This window comes from Staurois parvus, unplaced genomic scaffold (genome assembly GCF_062004578.1).
Source record: "Staurois parvus isolate SC_StPar_1 unplaced genomic scaffold, SC_StPar_1.0 ptg000126l, whole genome shotgun sequence".
Taxonomy (NCBI): domain Eukaryota; kingdom Metazoa; phylum Chordata; class Amphibia; order Anura; family Ranidae; genus Staurois; species Staurois parvus.
Genome location: NW_028317922.1, coordinates 4,800,278 through 4,824,223, shown reverse-complemented (window position 1 = coordinate 4,824,223; position 23,946 = coordinate 4,800,278). Strand labels below are relative to the sequence as shown.

Genomic DNA, 23,946 nt, shown 5'->3' with positions numbered 1-23,946 from the left:
TACTTGTTAATCCTGCTGTTGCATTTAATATCTCTGTACCGCCACCTATGAAGGAGCCACTTGGTAACTTTGGGTTCTCTGTTCTGTACCTCAACTCCAAGAACAATACCTTTAACCTGACTGTGGGTTTCTACCAGTAAATAGACACACACCCGTTTAGTGGTAAATGCGATTAATCTATAAATACAAGTTAGAATAAATGGCAAATTGAACATAGATGAACCCACAGTCAGTTGGTGTATTTAGGTTTTGTGCTGCCCTAGGCAACACAAATTTGTCTGCTCCCACGGACACCGACCAACACCACCTCGCCTCTTCCCCCTCCCACGGAGAGAACCGGGCATTGACCAATAACACCCCTGTCCCCCACCCAAGAGATCCTTCCACTACTACCCCCTCTTGGCGACAGAGAGAAAGACACTCACCTTCACAGCTCCAGACATCCCCGGGAACGAGAGTCAGGCTCTGCATACACCATCAAGCAGCCGCAGCCTTTCTCAGATCTCACCTGGATCCCATGGAGTGCGTGTCCCTTCTTCTGGGGGGAGGTGCTGCCCCCCTGAAAAATGCTGCCCTAGGCGAATGCCTTGTGGTAAATACGCCCCTCCACACGGCTGATTGATTATGATATAGTCTGCTCGATAGAGAAACAACTATCTTAAAATGACAGAAATTAGAATTTATATCCCTAAAAGAGATTTAGAAGGGAAAATTGGTAAATTAGCAATAAACAATATTAGTAAACATTAAATGCAGTATAAATGACGATACACTAGGTTAGTGTGCACTCTAAAGGGATTAGCTGGGATGCAGCATCTCTTAAGAGGTACCACTTTAACTGTAAAAAAAACAAGGCCTCAGGGTGGCAACTCTTAAGGGCAGTCTTTAGTCCTGACTCTTCAGTTAAACTGAAAGTTGAAGCGTGTTGGCGCTTGTTAATACCGTCAATAAGACCTGCAGGCAGTATTAGGGCTGTGAAGCGGCTGATAGGTAGTCCTAAAAGCTCAGTCTCTAATGGTGGTAACAAGTAGCGGCCACAAGGCTCTCACCAGACCCAGAAACACAGCAGCAGTGGTCTCTCCGATTGGGTATCCGCTCACTCTGATTTGCCTGTACCGACCTTGGTAGGTGGCTAGGTCCGGCCGTATTCAGCTCCGCTGACATAGGTTTTCTCTCTCTTAGGTGGAGTTCCTGGACACGGACCTGTCACATTACTCTCCTGTCATACTTTGAGAAAAATCCCTTTTCTGGAAAACATCTGGTTCTCTCCTCCTTACTGCTGATTGGTCTATTGCTGTTGCTAGAAGAGCAGGGGAATAGAGTCCACACACACACAGTCCTCTCTTGTTGCTAAACTCTGCTCTACTCACAGAAGAAGGGGGAGCCCAGAGACCCAGCTACATCTCTTAAAATTTTTTTCAGGCTGACAATGATAATCAGTAGTTATTGAAATGGATGGCCCCCCTGGCATTGACAAAATCTGGAAGCAACGGCATCTCATTATGTATTCCAAAGCCGTTGGGCACTTCTGACGTTTCCTCTTTTGTACACGCTCTAAACTAGCTGTCCCCAAACTGTGGCTTGGGGGCCAGATGTGGCCCTTTGCTTGTCCTTATCTGGCGCTTGGGCCACTATTCTACCAACTGAGGCCTATGAAGGAGCACCATTCCCCCTACTGACACCATCAATGGGGCACTATTCCTCCCATTAAAACCAATGATGGAGTACTGATACCAGGGCCACAGTCCTGCCCCATAAAGCCTGAAGGACAGTATACTGGTCCTTTGTTGGAATGTATGAAGATCCGTGTTCTAAATTGTTGACTAAGCTCTGTCACAGTGGCAATGCCACTTTCTCTACTGACGTTGGTACTATGAGAAGTGAGAAAGCACCCTGGGGGTTACTGATCATGTGACCACAACTAACAACTAAAAAAGGTACTTTTAGGCAGATTCAATGTGAAAGAGTATAATATAGTGATAAAGCAAACTTGCAGCAAATGTTTAGGAGGTTAGTGATATGATGAGTTTCCTTCTACTTTAAGAATGTGTAAATACTTGAATGTCCATAGCTGGCCACAGAGTCATTGTAATGTGCATACCGCTGGGACAAATGGATTAAAGGGCTGGCCCACTAGTCCACATTTCCATTTCTTCAGTTGAGATTTAGTCTTCTAATTATCAGCTAACCAGCAGTTTAGCTGATTTATAGAGATGAGCGAAGAAATGAAAAATTCGATTCGACTGATTCGGCGAATTCGTGGACAATATTCGATTCGAGTCGAATAAATTCGCTGTGAATTTAACTTAAAAAAGGGTGTTTCTAGGCTTCAGAGAGACTTAATATTAGTGCAGAACACTGTACCTTTAATTTAAATGCCCTTGGAGTCTGCTGGGGAAGAGAAATAATACTGTCAGTCAGTATGACATGCAGATGAGTGCCGTCGATCTTAGAATCACCGCACACTTCACTCATTTGGGCAGTCACGGGGCCAAAACCAGAGTGTGGAGCCACAGTGTGGCGGTGGAGGCAGCAGCAATGGGAGGCCATACAGCACCCTATGACAAAAATGGAAACCACCAGCAGTGTGAGGAGACCTGAAAGTGGCACATGGCAGAGTGTGGCGATAGAGACAGCAGCAATGGGAGGCCGTACAGGGACCCATGACACACTCTGGACCTGGCAGCAGCATGAGGAGGCGGTACAGGGGCCCATGACAGATTACGGGCCTGGCAGCAGCATGAGGAGTCGGTACAGGGGCCCTTGGCAGATTACGGGCCTGGCAGCAGCAATGGGAGGCCGTACAGGGACCCATGACACACTCTGGACCTGGCAGCAGCATGGGGAGGCGGTACAGGGGCCCATGACAGATTACGGGCCTGGCAGCAGCATGAGGAGTCGGTACGGGGGCCCATGACACACTCTGGACCTGGCAGCAGCATGAGGAGGCGGTACAGGGGCGCATGACAGATTACGAGCCTGGCAGCAGCAACTTGGACAGGAGGACGTTCAGCTTCTGCACCGTCGGGTGCGTGCTCGCAAACTGTTGTCTCTTGGAAACGGATTCCAAGAAAGACTGCTGACGGAATCCGTGAAGAGGAGTAGCAGGAGAAGGAGCATCTGAACGAGCGGAATATGCCAACAAGCGACAACAGTGGCCCATGACAGATTACGGGCCTGGCAGCAGCATGAGGAGTCGGTACGGGGGCCCATGGCAGATTACGGGCCTGGCAGCAGCTATGGGAGGCCCGTAATCTGCCAGCACCCTATGACAAAAAATGGAACCCACCAGCAGTGTGAGGAGACCTGAAAGTGGCACATGGCAGAGTGTGGCGATGGAGACAGCAGCAATGGGAGGCCGTACAGGGACCCATGAGAGACTCTGGACCTGGCAGCAGCATGAGGAGGCGGTATAGGGGCCCATGGCAGATTAGGGGCCTGGCAGCAGCTATGGGAGGCCCGTAATCTGCCAGCACCCTATGACAAAAAATGGAACACACCAGCAGTGTGAGGAGACCTGAAAGTGGCACATGGCAGAGTGTGGCGATGGAGGCAGCAGCAATGGGAGGCCGTACAGGGACCCATGAGAGACTCTGGACTTGGCAGCAGCATGAGGAGGCGGTATAGGGGCCCATGGCAGATTAGGGGCCTGGCAGCAGCTATGGGAGGCCCGTAATCTGCCAGCACCCTATGACAAAAAATGGAACACACCAGCAGTGTGAGGAGACCTGAAAGTGGCACATGTTTGGGGCATGATTCATGGCGGATTTAGTCAGTTGTGTCAGGAACTGGTGGTTTGAAATCCAGACTAATCCACGCCTGATTCATTTTCACAAACGTGAGTCTCTCCACACTTTGGGTGGACAGTCGTGTCCTCCGCGGAGTTGCAATACCTCCTGCCGCACTAAACACGCGCTCCGATGCCACGCTACTGGCCGGGCATGACAGCCTTTCAAGGGCAAATTCAGCTAGTTGGGGCCAAAGGTCAAGTTTCGTTGCCCAGTAGTCAAGGGGATTGTCTACCTCGGTTGGCAGGGTGCTGTCCAAGTAGGCCTAAGCCTGTTGTTTGAGGTCCTGCTCCAGGTCCACCTGATGCTGCTGCTGCTGCTGCGGCTGGTTAGTAGTTTCCTCACTGCGCTGGTGAAGAAAGCTACTCATCATCGACTGCAGACTGAGGCAGCCGCTGCTGGTGGAGCTGCCACTGCTCCTACCACCCCACCCCTCCCCTGCTGCCATGGCAGCGGAACACGAGCGCACAGGGCCCACAGTGTCTGAGGATGGACGTTGGCGCAGACAGGCAGAGACCAGCTGACTACATAGGTGTTTTTTATAGTACGTTATTTTGGCCTCCCTCTCAGCAGGTGTGAAAAAGGCCACCATTTTTGAACGGTAGCGAGGGTCCAACAAGGTGGACAGCCAAAAGTCATCCCTCTGTCTGATGGTTATTATTCGGCTGTCGCTACGCAAGCAACCGAGCATGCTATGGGCCATTTGTGCCAAGGAATGCGAGGGACTCCCTGCCTCCATCTCCACAGCATACTGCCACGGTGCGTCTAGGTCCTCTGTCTCCTCTTCCTCCTCCTCTACCAGATGCTCCTGCTCCTCCACTCCTGTCCGCTGAGTGGAAAAACCACCCATTTCACTCAATAATTCCTGAGCACCAATGTCCTCCTCTACCTCCTCCTCTTCTTCCAGTCCTGCCCCCACAGGGGCCATGTGGCGTTGAGATCTGTGCGCCACGTCTACCGCACCCTGACCAGCCATTGTTAACAGCATTTGTTCCAGGACGTGCAACAGAGGAATGACGTCGTTCATCCCATAGTCCTGCCGACTCACGAATAGCGTGGCCTCCTCAAAGGGCCTGAGCAAGCGCAGGTGTCACGCATGAGCTGCCAATGGCTGACATCTAAGTTACACAGGGAGTACCTTTATCTGCTTTTAACATCAGGAAATCTGTGATGGCCTTTTGCTGTTCGTAAAGGCGGTCTAACATATGTAGGGTTGAATTCCACCTTGTTGCAACGTCACAGCATGAGGAGTCGGTATAGGGGCCCATGGCAGATTAGGGGCCTGGCAGCAGTTATGGGAGGCCCATAATCTGCCAGCACCCTATGACAAAAAATGGAACACACCAGCAGTGTGAGGAGACCTGAAAGTGGCACATGGCAGAGTGTGGCGATGGAGACAGCAGCAATGGGAGGCCGTACAGGGACCCATGAGAGACTCTGGACCTGGCAGCAGCATGAGGAGGCGGTATATAGGGGCCTACGGCAGATTAGGGGCCTGGCAGCAGCTATAGGAGGCCCGTAATCTGCCAGCACCCTATGTCAAAAAATTCAACACACCAGCAGTGTGTGAGGAGACCTGAAAGTGGCACATGGCAGAGTGTGGCGATGGAGACAGCAGCAATGGGAGGCCGTACAGGGACCCATGACAGACTCTGGACTTGGCAGCAGCATGAGGAGGCGGTATATAGGGGCTTATGGCAGATTAGGGGCCTGGCAGCAGCTATAGGAGGCCCGTAATCTGCCAGCACCCTATGTCAAAAAATTCAACACACCAGCAGTGTGAGGAGACCTGAAAGTGGCACATGGCAGAGTGTGGCGATGGAGACAGCAGCAATGGGAGGCCGTACAGGGACCCATGACAGACTCTGAACTTGGCAGCAGCATGAGGAGGCGGTATATAGGGGCCCATGGCAGATTAGGGGCCTGGCAGCAGCTATAGGAGGCCCGTAATCTGCCAGCACCCTATGTCAAAAAATTCAACACACCAGCAGTGTGAGGAGACCTGAAAGTGGCACATGGCAGAGTGTGGCGATGGAGACAGCAGCAATGGGAGGCCGTACAGGGACCCATGACAGACTCTGGACTTGGCAGCAGCATGAGGAGGCGGTATATAGGGGCCCATGGCAGATTAGGGGCCTGGCAGCAGCTATGGGAGGCCCGTAATCTGCCAGCACCCTATGTCAAAAAATTCTACACACCAGCAGTGTGTGAGGAGACCTGAAAGTGGCACATGGCAGAGTGTGGCGATGGAGACAGCAGCAATGGGAGGCCGTACAGGGACCCATGACAGACTCTGGACTTGGCAGCAGCATGAGGAGGCGGTATATAGGGGCCCATGGCAGATTAGGGGCCTGGCAGCAGCTATGGGAGGCCCGTAATCTGCCAGCACCCTATGTCAAAAAATTCAACACACCAGCAGTGTGTGAGGAGACCTGAAAGTGGCACATGGCAGAGTGTGGCGATGGAGAAAGCAGCAATGGGAGGCCGTACAGGGACCCATGAGAGACTCTGGACCTGGCAGCAGCATGAGGAGGCGGTATATAGGGGCCCATGGCAGATTAGGGGCCTGGCAGCAGCTATGTGAGGCCCGTAATCTGCCTGCACCCTATGTCAAAAAATTAAACACACCAGCAGTGTGAAGAGACCTGAAAGTGGCACATGGCATGAGAGACTCTGGACCTGGCAGCAGCAGGAGGAGGCGGTATAGGGGCCCATGGCTGATTAGGGGCCTGGCAGCAGCTATGTGAGGCCCGTTATCTTGCAGCACCCTATGTCAAAAAATTTAACACACCAGCAGTGTGAAGATACCTGAAAGTGGCACATGGCAGCAGAGTGTGGCGATGGAGACAGCAGCAATGGGAGGCCGTACAGGGACCCATGAGAGACTCTGGACCTGGCAGCAGCAGGAGGAGGTGGTATATAGGGGCCCATGGCAGATTAGGGGCCTGGCAGCAGCTATGTGAGGCCCGTAATCTGCCTGCACCCTATGTCAAAAAATTTAACACACCAGCAGTGTGAAGAGACCTGAAAGTGGCACATGGCAGCAGAGTGTGGCGATGGAGACAGCAGCAATGGGAGGCCGTACAGGGACCATGACAGACTCTGGACTTGGCAGCAGCATGAGGAGGCGGTATATAGGGGCCTATGGCAGATTAGGGGCCTGGCAGCAGCTATGTGAGGCCCGTAATCTGCCTGCACCCTATGTCAAAAAATTTAACACACCAGCAGTGTGAAGAGACCTGAAAGTGGCACATGGCAGCAGAGTGTGGCGATGGAGACAGCAGCAATGGGAGGCCGTACAGGGACCATGACAGACTCTGGACTTGGCAGCAGCATGAGGAGGCGGTATATAGGGGCCCATGGCAGATTAGGGGCCTGGCAGCAGCTATGTGAGGCCCGTAATCTGCCTGCACCCTATGTCAAAAAATTAAACACACCAGCAGTGTGAAGAGACCTGAAAGTGGCACATGGCATGAGAGACTCTGGACCTGGCAGCAGCAGGAGGAGGCGGTATAGGGGCCCATGGCTGATTAGGGGCCTGGCAGCAGCTATGTGAGGCCCGTTATCTTGCAGCACCCTATGTCAAAAAATTTAACACACCAGCAGTGTGAAGAGACCTGAAAGTGGCACATGGCAGCAGAGTGTGGCGATGGAGACAGCAGCAATGGGAGGCCGTACAGGGACCCATGAGAGACTCTGGACCTGGCAGCAGCAGGAGGAGGTGGTATATAGGGGCCCATGGCAGATTAGGGGCCTGGCAGCAGCTATGTGAGGCCCGTAATCTGCCTGCACCCTATGTCAAAAAATTTAACACACCAGCAGTGTGAAGAGACCTGAAAGTGGCACATGGCAGCAGAGTGTGGCGATGGAGACAGCAGCAATGGGAGGCCGTACAGGGACCATGACAGACTCTGGACTTGGCAGCAGCATGAGGAGGCGGTATATAGGGGCCCATGGCAGATTAGGGGCCTGGCAGCAGCTATGTGAGGCCCGTAATCTGCCTGCACCCTATGTCAAAAAATTTAACACACCAGCAGTGTGAAGAGACCTGAAAGTGGCACATGGCAGCAGAGTGTGGCGATGGAGACAGCAGCAATGGGAGGCCGTACAGGGACCATGACAGACTCTGGACTTGGCAGCAGCATGAGGAGGCGGTATATAGGGGCCCATGGCAGATTAGGGGCCTGGCAGCAGCTATGTGAGGCCCGTAATCTGCCTGCACCCTATGTCAAAAAATTAAACACACCAGCAGTGTGAAGAGACCTGAAAGTGGCACATGGCATGAGAGACTCTGGACCTGGCAGCAGCAGGAGGAGGCGGTATAGGGGCCCATGGCTGATTAGGGGCCTGGCAGCAGCTATGTGAGGCCCGTTATCTTGCAGCACCCTATGTCAAAAAATTTAACACACCAGCAGTGTGAAGAGACCTGAAAGTGGCACATGGCAGCAGAGTGTGGCGATGGAGACAGCAGCAATGGGAGGCCGTACAGGGACCCATGAGAGACTCTGGACCTGGCAGCAGCAGGAGGAGGTGGTATATAGGGGCCCATGGCAGATTAGGGGCCTGGCAGCAGCTATGTGAGGCCCGTAATCTGCCTGCACCCTATGTCAAAAAATTTAACACACCAGCAGTGTGAAGAGACCTGAAAGTGGCACATGGCAGCAGAGTGTGGCGATGGAGACAGCAGCAATGGGAGGCCGTACAGGGACCATGACAGACTCTGGACTTGGCAGCAGCATGAGGAGGCGGTATATAGGGGCCCATGGCAGATTAGGGGCCTGGCAGCAGCTATGTGAGGCCCGTAATCTGCCTGCACCCTATGTCAAAAAATTTAACACACCAGCAGTGTGAAGAGACCTGAAAGTGGCACATGGCAGCAGAGTGTGGCGATGGAGACAGCAGCAATGGGAGGCCGTACAGGGACCATGACAGACTCTGGACTTGGCAGCAGCATGAGGAGGCGGTATATAGGGGCCCATGGCAGATTAGGGGCCTGGCAGCAGCTATGTGAGGCCCGTAATCTGCCTGCACCCTATGTCAAAAAATTAAACACACCAGCAGTGTGAAGAGACCTGAAAGTGGCACATGGCAGCAGAGTGTGGCGATGGAGACAGCAGCAATGGGAGGCCGTACAGGGACCCATGAGAGACTCTGGACTTGGCAGCAGCATGAGGAGGCGGTATATAGGGGCCCATGGCAGATTAGGGGCCTGGCAGCAGCTATGTGAGGCCCGTAATCTGCCTGCACCCTATGTCAAAAAATTTAACACACCAGCAGTGTGAAGAGACCTGAAAGTGGCACATGGCAGCAGAGTGTGGCGATGGAGACAGCAGCAATGGGAGGCCGTACAGGGACCCATGAGAGACTCTGGACTTGGCAGCAGCATGAGGAGGCGGTATATAGGGGCCCATGGCAGATTAGGGGCCTGGCAGCAGCTATGTGAGGCCCGTAATCTGCCTGCACCCTATGTCAAAAAATTTAACACACCAGCAGTGTGAAGAGACCTGAAAGTGGCACATGGCAGCAGAGTGTGGCGATGGAGACAGCAGCAATGGGAGGCCGTACAGGGACCCATGACAGACTCTAGACTTGGCAGCAGCATGAGGAGGCGGTATATAGGGGCCCATGGCAGATTAGGGGCCTGGCAGCAGCTATGTGAGGCCCGTAATCTGCCTGCACCCTATGTCAAAAAATTAAACACACCAGCAGTGTGAAGAGACCTGAAAGTGGCACATGGCATGAGAGACTCTGGACCTGGCAGCAGCAGGAGGAGGCGGTATAGGGGCCCATGGCTGATTAGGGGCCTGGCAGCAGCTATGTGAGGCCCGTTATCTTGCAGCACCCTATGTCAAAAAATTTAACACACCAGCAGTGTGAAGAGACCTGAAAGTGGCACATGGCAGCAGAGTGTGGCGATGGAGACAGCAGCAATGGGAGGCCGTACAGGGACCCATGAGAGACTCTGGACCTGGCAGCAGCAGGAGGAGGTGGTATATAGGGGCCCATGGCAGATTAGGGGCCTGGCAGCAGCTATGTGAGGCCCGTAATCTGCCTGCACCCTATGTCAAAAAATTTAACACACCAGCAGTGTGAAGAGACCTGAAAGTGGCACATGGCAGCAGAGTGTGGCGATGGAGACAGCAGCAATGGGAGGCCGTACAGGGACCATGACAGACTCTGGACTTGGCAGCAGCATGAGGAGGCGGTATATAGGGGCCCATGGCAGATTAGGGGCCTGGCAGCAGCTATGTGAGGCCCGTAATCTGCCTGCACCCTATGTCAAAAAATTTAACACACCAGCAGTGTGAAGAGACCTGAAAGTGGCACATGGCAGCAGAGTGTGGCGATGGAGACAGCAGCAATGGGAGGCCGTACAGGGACCATGACAGACTCTGGACTTGGCAGCAGCATGAGGAGGCGGTATATAGGGGCCCATGGCAGATTAGGGGCCTGGCAGCAGCTATGTGAGGCCCGTAATCTGCCTGCACCCTATGTCAAAAAATTTAACACACCAGCAGTGTGAAGAGACCTGAAAGTGGCACATGGCAGAGTGTGGCGATGGAGACAGCAGCAATGGGAGGCCGTACAGGGACCCATGAGAGACTCTAGACTTGGCAGCAGCATGAGGAGGCGGTATATAGGGGCCCATGGCAGATTAGGGGCCTGGCAGCAGCTATGTGAGGCCCGTAATCTGCCTGCACCCTATGTCAAAAAATTTAACACACCAGCAGTGTGAAGAGACCTGAAAGTGGCACATGGCAGAGTGTGGCGATGGAGACAGCAGCAATGGGAGGCCGTACAGGGACCCATGACAGACTCTAGACTTGGCAGCAGCATGAGGAGGCGGTATATAGGGGCCCATGGCAGATTAGGGGCCTGGCAGCAGCTATGTGAGGCCCGTAATCTGCCTGCACCCTATGTCAAAAAATTAAACACACCAGCAGTGTGAAGAGACCTGAAAGTGGCACATGGCAGCAGAGTGTGGCGATGGAGACAGCAGCAATGGGAGGCCGTACAGGGACCCATGAGAGACTCTGGACTTGGCAGCAGCATGAGGAGGCGGTATATAGGGGCCCATGGCAGATTAGGGGCCTGGCAGCAGCTATGTGAGGCCCGTAATCTGCCTGCACCCTATGTCAAAAAATTTAACACACCAGCAGTGTGAAGAGACCTGAAAGTGGCACATGGCAGCAGAGTGTGGCGATGGAGACAGCAGCAATGGGAGGCCGTACAGGGACCCATGAGAGACTCTGGACTTGGCAGCAGCATGAGGAGGCGGTATATAGGGGCCCATGGCAGATTAGGGGCCTGGCAGCAGCTATAGGAGGCCCATAATCTGCCAGCACCCTATGTCAAAAAATTCAACACACCAGCAGTGTGAGGAGACCTGAAAGTGGCACATGGCATGAGACACTGTGGACCTGGCAGCAGCATGAGGAGGCGGTATATAGGGGCCCATGGCAGATTAGGGGCCTGGCAGCAGCTATGGGAGGCCCATAATCTGCCAGCACCCTATGTCAAAAAATTCTACACACCAGCAGTGTGTGAGGAGACCTGAAAGTGGCACATGGCAGAGTGTGGCGATGGAGACAGCAGCAATGGGAGGCCGTACAGGGACCCATGAGAGACTCTGGACCTGGCAGCAGCATGAGGAAGCGGTATATAGGGGCCTATGGCAGATTAGGGGCCTGGCAGCAGCTATAGGAGGCCCATAATCTGCCAGCACCCTATGTCAAAAAATTCAACACACCAGCAGTGTGTGAGGAGACCTCAAAGTGGCACATGTTTGAGGCATGATTCATGGCGGATTTAGTCAGTTGTGTCAGGAACTGGTGGTTTGAAATCCAGACTAATCCACGCCTGATTCATTTTCACAAACGTGAGTCTCTCCACACTTTGGGTGGACAGTCGTGTCCTCCGCGGAGTTACAATACCTCCTGCCGCACTAAACACGCGCTCCGATGCCACGCTACTGGCCGGGCATGACAGCCTTTCAAGGGCAAATTCAGCTAGTTGGGGCCAAAGGTCAAGTTTCGTTGCCCAGTAGTCAAGGGGATTGTCTACCTCGGTTGGCAGGGTGCTGTCCAAGTAGGCCCAAGCCTGTTGTTTGAGCTCCTGCTCCAGGTCCACCTGATGCTGCTGCTGCTGCTGCGGCTGGTTAGTAGTTTCCTCACTGCGCTGGTGAAGAAAGCTACTCATCATCGACTGCAGACTGAGGCAGCCACTGCTGGTGGAGCTGCCACTGCTCCTACCACCCCACCCCTCCCCTGCTGCCATGCCAGCGGAACGCGAGCGCACAGGGCCCACAGTGTCTGAGGATGGACGTTGGCGCACAAAGGCAGAGACCAACTGACTACATAGGTGGTTTTTATAGTACGTAATTTTGGCCTCCCTCTCAGCAGGTGTGAAAAAGGCCACCATTTTGGACCGGTAGCGAGGGTCCAACAAGGTGGACAGCCAAAAGTCATCCCTCTGTCTGATGGTTATTATTCGGCTGTCGCTACGCAAGCAACCGAGCATGCTATGGGCCATTTGTGCCAAGGAATGCGAGGGACTCCCTGCCTCCATCTCCACAGCATACTGCCACGGTGCGTCTGGGTCCTCTGTCTCCTCCTCCTCCTCCTCTACCAGATGCTCCTGCTCCTCCACTCCTGTCCGCTGAGTGGAAAAACCACCCATTTCACTCAATAATTCCTGAGCACAAATGTCCTCCTCTACCTCCTCCTCTTCTTCCTGTCCTGCCCCCACAGGGGTCATGTGGCGTTGAGATCTGTGCGCCACGTCTACCGCACCCTGACCAGCCATTGTTAACAGCATTTGTTCCAGGACGTGCAACAGAGGAATGACGTCGTTCATCCCATAGTCCTGCCGACTCACGAATAGCGTGGCCTCCTCAAAGGGCCTGAGCAAGCGGCAGGTGTCACGCATGAGCTGCCAATGGCTGACATCGAAGTTACACAGGGGAGTACCTTTATCCGCTTGTAACATCAGGAAATCGGTGATGGCCTTTCGCTGCTCGTAAAGGCGGTCTAACATGTGTAGGGTTGAATTCCACCTTGTTGCAACGTCGCAGATCAGGCGATGCTGTGGAATTCCGTTCTGCCGCTGCAGCTCAATGAGGGTGTTCTTTGCGGTGTAGGAATGGCTGAAATGCATGCACAGTTTACGTGACATTTTAAGGATGTCTTGCAGTGGGATGGTGGATTTTAGGAACCGCTTGACAACCAGATTGAACACGTGAGCCATGCATGGCGCATGGCACAACCTTCCTTGACGCAGAGCAGACACCATGTTCTTTCCGTTGTCAGTCAACATGGTTCCGATTTTTAGTTTGCGCGGAGACAGCCATCTGTCGATTTCTCTGTTCATTACACTCAGCAGTTCCTCCCCTGTGTGACTACGTTCGCCAAGGCATACCAGGTGCAGCACAGCGTGACACCGTTGCGCCCTGCACATGTGATATGCCGGTCGGGTAATGGGACTTGGCACGGGGGTGGCGGCTGAGGACACGGCGGAAAAAGAGGTGGTAGAGGCGGACATGCTTGCTGGACCAAGGACGTGCAAACGTGGAGGCAAAAGCGTCGTGACCTGTCCAAGTTGCTGGTGCGGCTGTGCCGGCACCACGTTCACCCAGTGGGCCGTAAATGACATGTACTGTCCCTGACCGTAGTTACAGCTCCACACGTCGGCGCTGCCGTGCACTTTGGCAGAGACCGACATGCTCAAAGACTGGCCCACCATCTCTTCTACATGTGAATGCAGGGCTGGCACTGCCTTTTGGGCAAAGAAATGACGGCTTGGCACTCTCCACCGCGGCGCGGCACAAGCCATCATTTCTCGGAAAGGTGCTGAGTCCACCAGTTGGAAAGGGAGGGACTGCAGCACCAGCAACTTGGACAGGAGGACGTTCAGCTTTTGCACCGTCGGGTGCGTGCTCGCAAACTGTTGTCTCTTGGATACGGATTCCAAGAAAGACTGTTGACGGAATCCGAGAAGAGGAGTAGCAGGAGAAGGAGCATCTGAACGAGCGGAAGATGCCAATGAGCGACAACTCCCCTCAGCAGAGGTGTTGGAGCCTTGACTGGCTGATAGAGGGCGATTGACGACGTCGGGTGACGGAGCAAGTAACGGAGCGGGTGATGGAGCGGGGGCTGGGGCAGGCAGAACCGCCGTATGTTTATCACGGTTTTCCCAGGCCACCGAATGGTGACGCTGCATATGCTGACGCAACGCTGTAGTCCCAACATGGGCCCCCTGGCCACGCTTGCATTTCTGGCCACATAGTCGACATACGGCTACGTTTACTTCCTCGGGCGGCTTGAGGAAAAATTGCCACACCACCGAGTAGGAAACTTTGCCCCCGCTACTCTTCACTGGCTGACTGCTACTTCCTCCGTGCGCACCGGCACCACTACTGGCCGTGGTGGTAGGCTGCAGTGGAGCTGGTGCTCTACTCCGTGGACGTTTGGCTCCACTGACACTGATGCGACCCTGCTGCTGTCTCCTGGGCAACCCACCGACTGTTTTGCTCGCTGCCAAGCTGCCACCCTCTTCTCCTGATGATGCGGAAGAAATTGCCTGATGACGACGAGGCTGCCAAGTGCGATCAACCTCCTCATCATCAAGTAGGGTCTCCGCCTCACTACTAGCCCCCTCGGCTGCGTCTGGGTCAGGAGACAGACCTGTCTCTAGACCGGCTACCGAGCCACTCTCCTCGCCAGTACTTGTTCGCTTGGCTGCTGAAAAGGCCGATGTCTCCCCCCGTTCCTGACCGCCCTCTGTTAGCTCTTCCTCACTGTACAGTGGGGCTGAGCCCACAGCATGCGATACTTCGCTTGGTGAGGGAACAGCAAAGGACAGGGGCAGGTAGAGGACACGTGATTTCAGTGGGCTTGGTCCCGGGCCATGCCAACTAACGGTTGTGTCTGACGTACCCACCGACCGTTGGCTGTAGGTGTCAGAGGTGACCTGGGAAGAGGAAGACGACCGAGCCAACCAATCAATGACGGCAGGGTTGTCGGTGGAGACACGACCGCTGGATGACACCGGGAGCACTGGCCTCTGGCTGCGAATACTGCTGCCTCGACCCCTTCCTCTGCTGCCACGTCTGCTCGCTCCTAAAACATTGCCTCCTCTGCCACTCCTCTGCATGTTGTCTGACATACTATTTAATTCAACGATTAGGTGTCCCTGAGTAACAATTCTCTGGCACTCAGTAACAATTCTGTCTGTCCCTGAGTATGAATTCTGTGGCCCTGAGTAACAATTCTGTGTCTGTGCGAGTAACAATTCTGTGTCTGTGCGAGTAACAATTCTGTGTCTGTGCAAGTAACAATTTTGTGTCTGTGCGAGTAACAATTCTCTGGCACTCAGTAACAATTCTGTCTGTCCCTGAGTAACAATTCTCTGGCACTCAGTAACAATTCTGTCTGTCCCTGAGTAACAATTCTCTGGCACTCAGTAACAATTCTGTCTGTCCCTGAGTAACAATTCTCTGGCACTCAGTAACAATTCTGTCTGTCCCTGAGTATGAATTCTGTGGCCCTGAGTAACAATTCTGTGTCTGCGCGAGTAACAATTCTGTGTCTGTGCAAGTAACAATTTTGTGTCTGTGCAAGTAACAATTTTGTGTCTGTGCGAGTAACAATTCTCTGGCACTCAGTAACAATTCTGTCTGTCCCTGAGTAACAATTCTCTGGCACTCAGTAACAATTCTGACTGTCCCTGAGTAACAATTCTCTGGCACTCAGTAACAATTCTGTCTGTCCCTGAGTAACAATTCTCTGGCACTCAGTAACAATTGTGTGTCTGTGCAAGTAACAATTCTGTGTCTGTGCAAGTAACAATTTTGTGTCTGTGAGAGTAACAATTCTCTGGCACTCAGTAACAATTCTGTCTGTCCCTGAGTAACAATTCTCTGGCACTCAGTAACAATTCTGTCTGTCCCTGAGTATGAATTCTGTGGCCCTGAGTAACAATTCTGTCTCTGTGCGAGTAACAATTCTGTGTCTGTGCAAGTAACAATTTTGTGTCTGTGAGAGTAACAATTCCCTGGCACTCAGTAACAATTCTGTCTGTCCCTGAGTAACAATTCTCTGGCACTCAGTAACAATTCTGTCTTCCCTGAGTAACAATTCTCTGGCACTCAGTAACAATTCTGTCTGTCCCTGAGTATGAATTCTGTGGCCCTGAGTAACAATTCTGTCTCTGTGCGAGTAACAATTCTGTGTCTGTGCAAGTAACAATTTTGTGTCTGTGAGAGTAACAATTCTCTGGCACTCAGTAACAATTCTGTCTGTCCCTGAGTAACAATTCTCTGGCACTCAGTAACAATTCTGTCTGTCCCTGAGTATGAATTCTGTGGCCCTGAGTAACAATTGTGTGTCTGTGCAAGTAACAATTCTGTGTCTGTGCAAGTAACAATTTTGTGTCTGTGAGAGTAACAATTCTCTGGCACTCAGTAACAATTCTGTCTGTCCCTGAGTAACAATTCTCTGGCACTCAGTAACAATTCTGTCTGTCCCTGAGTAACAATTCTGTCTGTCCCTGAGTATGAATTCTGTGGCCCTGAGTAAGAATTCTCTGGCACTCAGTAACAATTCTGTCTGTCCCTGAGTATGAATTCTGTGGCCCTGAGTAACAATTGTGTGTCTGTGCAAGTAACAATTCTGTGTCTGTGCAAGTAACAATTTTGTGTCTGTGAGAGTAACAATTCTCTGGCACTCAGTAACAATTCTGTCTGTCCCTGAGTAACAATTCTCTGGCACTCAGTAACAATTCTGTCTGTCCCTGAGTATGAATTCTGTGGCCCTGAGTAACAATTCTGTCTCTGTGCGAGTAACAATTCTGTCTCTGTGCGAGTAACAATTCTGTGTCTGTGCAAGTAACAATTTTGTGTCTGTGAGAGTAACAATTCTCTGGCACTCAGTAACAATTCTGTCTGTCCCTGAGTAAGAATTCTCTGGCACTCAGTAACAATTCTGTCTGTCCCTGAGTAACAATTCTCTGGCACTCAGTAACAATTCTGTCTGTCCCTGAGTAACAATTCTGTCTGTCCCTGAGTATGAATTCTGTGGCCCTGAGTAAGAATTCTCTGGCACTCAGTAACAATTCTGTCTGTCCCTGAGTATGAATTCTGTGGCCCTGAGTAACAATTGTGTGTCTGTGCAAGTAACAATTCTGTGTCTGTGCAAGTAACAATTTTGTGTCTGTGAGAGTAACAATTCTCTGGCACTCAGTAACAATTCTGTCTGTCCCTGAGTAACAATTCTCTGGCACTCAGTAACAATTCTGTCTGTCCCTGAGTAACAATTCTCTGGCACTCAGTAACAATTCTGTCTGTCCCTGAGTAACAATTCTCTGGCACTCAGTAACAATTCTGTCTGTCCCTGAGTAACAATTCTGTCTGTCCCTGAGAATGAATTCTGTGGCCCTGAGTAAGAATTCTCTGGCACTCAGTAACAATTCTGTCTGTCCCTGAGTAACAATTCTCTGGCACTCAGTAACAATTCTGTCTGTCCCTGAGTATGAATTCTGTGGCCCTGAGTAACAATTGTGTGTCTGTGCAAGTAACAATTCTGTGTCTGTGCAAGTAACAATTTTGTGTCTGTGAGAGTAACAATTCTCTGGCACTCAGTAACAATTCTGTCTGTCCCTGAGTAACAATTCTCTGGCACTCAGTAACAATTCTGTCTGTCCCTGAGTAACAATTCTGTCTGTCCCTGAGTATGAATTCTGTGGCCCTGAGTAAGAATTCTCTGGCACTCAGTAACAATTCTGTCTGTCCCTGAGTATGAATTCTGTGGCCCTGAGTAACAATTGTGTGTCTGTGCAAGTAACAATTCTGTGTCTGTGCAAGTAACAATTTTGTGTCTGTGAGAGTAACAATTCTCTGGCACTCAGTAACAATTCTGTCTGTCCCTGAGTAACAATTCTCTGGCACTCAGTAACAATTCTGTCTGTCCCTGAGTATGAATTCTGTGGCCCTGAGTAACAATTCTGTCTCTGTGCGAGTAACAATTCTGTGTCTGTGCAAGTAACAATTTTGTGTCTGTGAGAGTAACAATTCTCTGGCACTCAGTAACAATTCTGTCTGTCCCTGAGTAAGAATTCTCTGGCACTCAGTAACAATTCTGTCTGTCCCTGAGTAACAATTCTCTGGCACTCAGTAACAATTCTGTCTGTCCCTGAGTAACAATTCTGTCTGTCCCTGAGTATGAATTCTGTGGCCCTGAGTAAGAATTCTCTGGCACTCAGTAACAATTCTGTCTGTCCCTGAGTATGAATTCTGTGGCCCTGAGTAACAATTGTGTGTCTGTGCAAGTAACAATTCTGTGTCTGTGCAAGTAACAATTTTGTGTCTGTGAGAGTAACAATTCTCTGGCACTCAGTAACAATTCTGTCTGTCCCTGAGTAACAATTCTCTGGCACTCAGTAACAATTCTGTCTGTCCCTGAGTAACAATTCTCTGGCACTCAGTAACAATTCTGTCTGTCCCTGAGTAACAATTCTCTGGCACTCAGTAACAATTCTGTCTGTCCCTGAGTAACAATTCTGTCTGTCCCTGAGAATGAATTCTGTGGCCCTGAGTAAGAATTCTCTGGCACTCAGTAACAATTCTGTCTGTCCCTGAGTAACAATTCTCTGGCACTCAGTAACAATTCTGTCTGTCCCTGAGTAAAAATTCTGTGGCCCTAATAACGTTTCTGTGGCCCTAAGTAACAATTCTCTGGCACTGAGTAACAATTCTGTCTGTCCCTGAGTATGAATTCTGTGGCCCTAACTAGCGTTTCTTTGTCCCTAAATAACGATTCTGTGGCCCTCATTAACAAGTCTGTGTCCCTGAGTAATGGTTCTCTGTCCCTAAGTAACTTCTCTCTGTCCCCAATTCTCGTTTCTGTGGCCCTAACTCTGTCCCTGTCCCTAGTACAGAGCGGTCTGCCTCTGTTCAATGACTGCAGGCAAATGAAGATTTCCAAAATGGCCGCTATATATACCTCGACCATTACACAGTGCTGGCTGGCTGGCTGCTGATTGGCTGATGCGATCACATGTCGTTGAGGAATGCATTATGGGGCAGCGCGCCTTGTCTGCGCGCCTTCCCCGACATCCCCGCTCCGTCGCCGCACATGTCAGCCGCCATTTTCGGAAAAATTTCGATTCGCGCGTCCGAATTAGGCTGTTTTTCGGATTCGGCACGAATCGAAATTTTTCCGATATTCGACTCGAATTCCACTTCGGATACTTCGATTCGCTCATCTCTACTGATTTATTTCAAAACACTGAACACAACTATAGGGCATCTCTCAGATACTATCTTAAGACAAAAATATATTTGTCAGCTAAAAGTGATATTATTAATAATAAGGTTAACACATATTTTTCATTGCAAATCTGTATACAAATTTAATGTTTATTAATGAAGCCATCAGTTCAGTTTCTTAAATAACTCAATTCAATCTTGTTTTGTCTGTTTTGAGTAAATTGGCATATGGTCTGTTCTTCCACCAGATGTTTCTTACTGAAGTCTATCAAAAGAACACTACCAAGCATAATCAGAGGACTTAAAAACTTCATGTGGAGCCACAATTGGGTCCCAACTTTAGAGGTTAGGCAACTGGGCTCTGCTAGATTTTTCGTTTAAGTATCTCTCAATGAGTAGGGTGGCAAGGGTTCTTTAAGCTCCTGCTATTGCAGCATGTGGCACTGGCATTATAGGTTATCTCCTAATTCTCTAAAATCATTTTTGAGAACATTCCAACTTTGTTATTGGTATTAATGAATAATATGATCTCTGGGTCCTTCCTACTCCCGATTAACAATCTGTCTGATTTGTAATATGCTGAACTGAAGCACCTTGGAGAAAACACATTGCTTACCATCTGTCTATCTAATACTGTATCTTCTACTAAAACCTTTGCTGTGCTCCTATTCCAATTTCTCACTGCAATCATTATTCTAGTTGATGGGGTAAGTATAATGCAGCAGTACTGTTACTCATACATTTACATCCACAGTATAAGACATACTCTCTGGCATTTGTTCCAATGACCACCGGTCCTGCATTGTACACGATGGCATCAGAGAGCTGCGACCAGTCTTACAAAGAGAAGTAAGCCTGCTTGAACAAGGAATAAGGTATGTATTATGCTTACCAACTTGAGAAAACTAAACAAACTGACCCTGTCCTGATTAAGGGGTGGCACAGTGGCTTAGTGGTTAGCACATCTGCCTTGCAGTAAATGGATCATGGGTTCACTTCCCAACCATGGCGCCTCCTGCATGGAGTTTGCACATTCTCCCTGTGCTTGCATGGGTTTTCTCCAGTTTCCTCCCACACTCCAAAGACATGCTGGTAGGTTAATTGGATCCTGTCTAAATTGTCCCTAATATATGTATGAATGTGAGTTAGGGACCTTCAATTGTACAGCCCTTGAGGGTTAGGGACTGATGTGAATGTTCAATATATGTGTAAAGCACTGCATAAATTGACAGTGCTATATAAGTACCTGAAATAAATAAAGTAAATAAAAATTAACAGATTTGAAATTCATATGACATCCTCCCAGAACATGCCCCCAGTGGCACCCACCCACCACTGTCTGTGATATCTTATCAAGCTACCACAACATACTACTGTTCTCACTCACCACCTGAAGAGTTTCTATCAATCTAATACTGGTACAATAACAGACCCCTTCATTGTATGGAATGCCCACAAGTCCTATGTGTTTCTCCAAAACTGGCATCCTCTGGGGTGCAGTCTTGGTGTGATGTCATCGCACATTGGTGTGTCAGCTGACACCATGGCCAATTTGCCTTGTGTTATATGAAGCTTGCTTTACCCACTTATCTGTAAGTGCATGACTTTTTAAATAATTTGTGTTAACTTACTGCACTATGAGGCTTCTCACTTGCACTTTATACATGCCTGGTGGTATCCAGATCAGCTTACTCTACTGATGAAATTGTGTTCCATCTGAGAGGGTGTTAGTGGGAGTGCTATCCTTTGATTTGATGTTTAAGTGCTTTTTGATCTGTCATTTGATATCAATCCCATCTGGTAAGAGGCCATTCCCTTTCTCTTTGAGGAGCACTTTGAGCACTGGAGGTCTTTTTGGAATGGAAGTTTACAAGCACTGAGAACTTTTTCACAATGATGGTTTAATATGAAATATATGGACTTTTTCAGTTGATTAGAGATGTTGCAAATGTCAATGTCATTGACATCTAAAAGACATTTTTGTTTGATTTAAAGGGACAGCGCACTTTTTTTGGTTTTATTGTAAGGAAATGCCCTAGCCAGGCTACCTCCTCTAAACTATCTCAACTTAGGCATTACCTTCATAGACTGAGCAACATGACAAGCAAACCAGAAATCTGAAACTTAATTATTATGTTAATGGTAAAAGAGTACATTTTTCTCACAAAGAGTTAAATCTCAGAGGGCTAAAAGTACTATCTCCCATATTATCCACCCTGTGGGGAAACAAAATCATGGCTCCACAAGCTATTGCAGACTCTTTTGCAGACTGCTATAGCTCCCTTTATAATTCAAAACATGACATATTTACTCTTTAAACTTCTGAATCTGCAATTAAGGAGTTTCTAGCCAAACTACACTTGCCTACGTTATCAGAGACTCAACTCCATTGTCTCAATGCACCATTCACGCTTGCTGAAACCATCAAAGTTATAAATTTTCTCCCTAGTGGCATATCCCCAGGTCCAGATGGCTTCTCGAATAATTGTTATAAGCTATTCAAACATATTCTCAGCCCACATCTAAGAGATGTTTTCTAAAGAGGCCTCAACTACATCCTTTCCCTCTGAAATGTTAAAGGACTTTACCATTGCAATCCCAAAATCAGGAAAAGACCCAACAGCACTCCAGAACTTTAGACCAATATCGCTGCTAAATGTTACCCAAAAATTATTTTATCTTGCTTCTTGTACATCCTTCCCTCCTTAATATACCCAGACCAAACCTGATTTACTTGTGGAAGACAATCCTCAGAAGGCAAATTATAAATGCAATTAATATTGCAGAAACAAGTTAAATGCCCTCTCTGCTTCTTTTTCTGTGCACATTCAATGTAATTCACTGGACATACATATATCAAGTGCTTCATAAATTTGGTAACACTGGGCCCATTTTATCTGCCATACTAGCACTATACTCCTGCCCATCTGCTGAAGTTTAAACTTCAAATATGCTGTCTAAATAATTTGCTATCACTAATGGCACTCTTCAACTGTGTCCACTCCCTCCCTCCGTATTTAATCTTTTTTTGAACCCTTGGCTGAGGCCATTCACTCACACCCTGAGATTTTGGGCTTTACTTTCTCTTGAAAATTCCATAGGATTAATCTTTATCAACTTCAACTTTATCATACTACAAAGTCAACTTTTCTAACTCTCTGACCGCAATTTGTCTGTGGACCCATCCTCTATAGCTTTATTACAACAGTCATTTCCTTACATTTGGTCAGATAAAGGGGTACCTTACCTAGGTGTCACCTCAACATTGAATACACCCCAGATAGCAGAAGCTAACTATAAACCACTGCAATGATGTGAGGGTGAAACTTTATTAACAAATACAATACATGCTTTCTTCCTGAAAGGAGCTAGATTGCAATTGCAGCAAACAACCAATAAATAGCCCCATTATTTACACGATAATAATGTAATAGACCGCACACTCAATCTCTGATAACTGCTGGAAATCATGGGCTCAGTGGACTAAACAAGATTGAAATAACCAGATGCTATGTTATGGTCATTACATGCTGTACTTTGTTGTTCTATTGCAGGGTTGAGAAAGTCACGTGACCAGTGATGTAACATGTGGGTGGAGCCTAGTGACATCACTTCTGGTATTCCGGAAACCAGGAAGTGTGGTGAAAGGAACCATTTTTGTCATTGGAATTACATGCCTTCACTGTTTTGCATTTTGTGAGTGGGTTTTAATAGCTTAATAAAAGAAATCTTTTTTTTTACTGGGGTTGCAGTATCATTTGTCCTCTTTTCCCTTGAGCATTTACCATCCCGATGGGAAGCTGAAATCTGGTCTCTTAAAGGGCCAGTAGCAAGTAAATAGCTACTAAGGGATAGCGGTGGACAAGCAAAAGATTTTCCAAAGTTTATAGTGCCTATGACCTATATGATATATGGGTCAAAAGGAAGAAGGTGAGTGCATGGCACACTCATTGGTGATGGGAAGCACTTCTGTATATGTTGGATGACGTGAACACTTTACAACACTGTTGTGGAGCACAGTGCGTTTTGCTGTAATGTGAGTGTATAGGTTTTGTGCACTCAACCATTAGTTTTAATTTAAACGGTGTTGCACTAAGATATATTTTTTTGTTTTTTATATACATGTTTTTGGAGTCATGATTGAGTGAAATAATTTTGAATTCATTGCCACATGAAAGGATTCACTGCTGTAAAAATATATTTGGCCTATTATAATTTGTAGGCCAAACTTAAAGGTGAGCAGGGAGAGTATATTGAGCACAAGCACGTCTTCTGGAAAGTGAGTATTGAATGCACTAATTTAGACATTCTGTGATTTGGGAGTTGGACTTTTATTGGAGTGTGGATTTATCTTGCATGGGATTACTGGAGGATTTTTTAATTTCATTTATATGTCTGGATTAGGAATTAGTGCACTACACATTCTTGATTCACTTGTATGGGCTGCCTACATGTATCTCTGATGTATATGCACATGCAGCAAAAAATGTCTGAGCACGGGGGACAGGTCTCCTGTCTGAATGAGCCCTAATACAGCTACGAATGTACCATGTGGTCATGACCAGTGCAGTGTTGTGATACAGGAGTCCAAACTGAGTTGACAGAGGGTGGTGCATTGTCACCTTCCATGTACTATACAGAACTACAATATCACAGGGATGGGTGGATCACAAGTGTAGCACCCTCCTAGTTAGCTAGGGGAGCTAGAGTTCTGATTGTTGGAGATGAGGGCTAAGTAGCAGCCTGGGTGTATTAGTCAGGAGGCCAAATTGTGGTCAGGGCTGAGATTCTCTGCAGGCCAGCCCCTCTGGATTTTTCTGCCTCTCTAGAGATTTGGAAGAAGGTCTAGAGGCATTGGATCTAAGGAGAGGCTAGCTTGTACTCTTGAGGGATCCT

General features: G+C 49.2%; 1 long non-coding RNA gene across 1 annotated transcript in view; it reads left to right on the top strand.

Annotated features, from left to right (window-relative positions):
- LOC149467032 (uncharacterized) overlaps window positions 1-22,697 on the top strand; it is a 28,275-nt gene extending 5,578 nt beyond the window's left edge. Inside the window, exon 3 of the long non-coding RNA XR_016312050.1 lies at window positions 22,605-22,697. This is a non-coding gene — a long non-coding RNA (uncharacterized LOC149467032). The remainder of the gene's footprint in view (window positions 1-22,604) is intronic.
- The last annotated feature ends 1,249 nt before the right edge of the window (window positions 22,698-23,946 follow it).